Here is a 1,785-nt window from a genome sequence, read left to right as displayed (position 1 = left end):
CCATACATGCACGTTATACATATATACTACTATTAATTTGAATAATATTGAAGAAATTTCAATTTTTCACATGTAGTTCAGAACTTTACGTGAAAGTATGTTTTTAACATATTAGAGCGTTATATATATAATATATATACGTGATATATTAGTGTTCGAGAACATTGCTTTAGTTTACCTAAGTCTAGTAGAAAATATGGATGCCATAATAATTTATTCTCCATCCCGTTTCAAAATAGATGATGTTTAGGTAGTTTTTGATGTTTCAAAATAGATGATGTTTTCATATATCAATGTATTTTTTCACTTTATCAAAAACTGTGTAGCTAATGATATTTTGTAGTCTGTTTTGTGATTGGTTAAATAACTTTTATTTATATTTTAATGATACTTTTAAATTAAAAAACAAGTTTTTTAATAGTTGTGTATAATCTTAAAACTTCATGTATTTTGAAACAGAGGGAGTATAACAGATAATGTATTCTCGTAAAAACATATAGATTTATTTGGAGACGTTATTTTATTTTGCTTACTGCCAAACTGGAGTTTTTTCTTTTGAATGCAAGCAAGTGTGCAACTTCAGTCATTGAATATTTGCTTATTTAGGACCATGATAAGTGATAACGCTGTAAACAAATGCTCAACGCCTAAAACAAAGATAAAAAGCTTGAATATGAAAACGAAAAACTTAAATATACAACAGTCAAAGTTGTCATTCTATGACAAAAGAAAGTCAGTACCTAACATTTCTGCCTTTATGCGAAAAAGGAGAAAAAAATATTTCAAAAGAATCCAATCGTTTTCTCATTGCAGTCTCGAAGACGACGTATTACTATTCGTGGCTTCCTTATACGACGGAGCAGACCTCCTCCTCCCACGCCCGCGGTTCCAAAACCACCAGGAACCATCGTATAGGGTTGTTCATGTTACTATACCCAACGACGGGATTCATGTTGTTAACGAGAACATATAAGGCTGTTGCGGTGGAGGCGGCGCGTGAGGCTGGTAACTATATTGCCAAGGAACTTGTGGGAAGATCCGGCGGATGGATCCGACGAAGAGGTGAGGCTAAAACCGGAAGTGGTATACCTGACCCGAAAGACATAGCGGATGGACCGCCCGTGAACTGCTGAACCATGGCGCGGAAGTTTGATGTGTCCGTGTTGAGAAGTGTTGTTGGTGTTCTACGTGAGGCTCTTGATCTTCTACGTGCCGGTTTGGTTACACGGCCTGTTTCTGGACTAAGACGAAGTCCATGGAGGTGGCTTCACCGGAGGGAGAAGCTGCTGTGGTGGTTGTGACGGCGGGGTTGAAGTGATGGTGGAAGTTGTGTAGAAGGCTTGGTTGTTGCTGTAGAGGTGAGACCAATCGTTTGAGTTAGCCATTTTGTGTTGTTGTCTCAAGGCTGTGTGAGATTGTAATAAGTAACAAAACAGCATTTGCCTTCGTTTGTTGTTTATTTATTTAGGTTTAGTGATTAGACTTGGTCAAAGGAAGACTATTCTTAATCAATCATGACCGTTGATTTAGGAAACATATTAGATTCTGTGGCTTAGCATTTCTTTCCTAACTAAAATAAAAAAAAAATATATATAGTATACTATATACTTACTTTATTACATGATTTAATATTTTTAATAACTAAATGATTTAATCATATTCGATATTATCATGATTTAGGGAAAAAATAATAAAACAGCGTAAAGTTACGATTAGTTGAGTTTTACCAAGAAACTAACTAGTAGAATTTAGTTTTGTATTGGTTTGGGTTTGACTTTCCCAACA

The 1,785-nt window shown here is 35.1% G+C and overlaps 1 pseudogene; it reads right to left on the bottom strand.

Annotated features, from left to right (window-relative positions):
* Positions 1 to 570: 570 nt before the first annotated feature.
* LOC125603263 lies at positions 571 to 1,385 on the bottom strand (annotated as a pseudogene).
* Positions 1,386 to 1,785: the final 400 nt, after the last annotated feature.

This window comes from Brassica napus, unplaced genomic scaffold, assembly GCF_020379485.1.
Source record: "Brassica napus cultivar Da-Ae unplaced genomic scaffold, Da-Ae ScsIHWf_3126;HRSCAF=3945, whole genome shotgun sequence".
Taxonomy (NCBI): Eukaryota; Viridiplantae; Streptophyta; class Magnoliopsida; order Brassicales; family Brassicaceae; genus Brassica; species Brassica napus.
The sequence above is the reverse complement of the archived record's forward strand: the minus strand, read 5'-3'. Positions and strand labels throughout refer to the sequence as shown.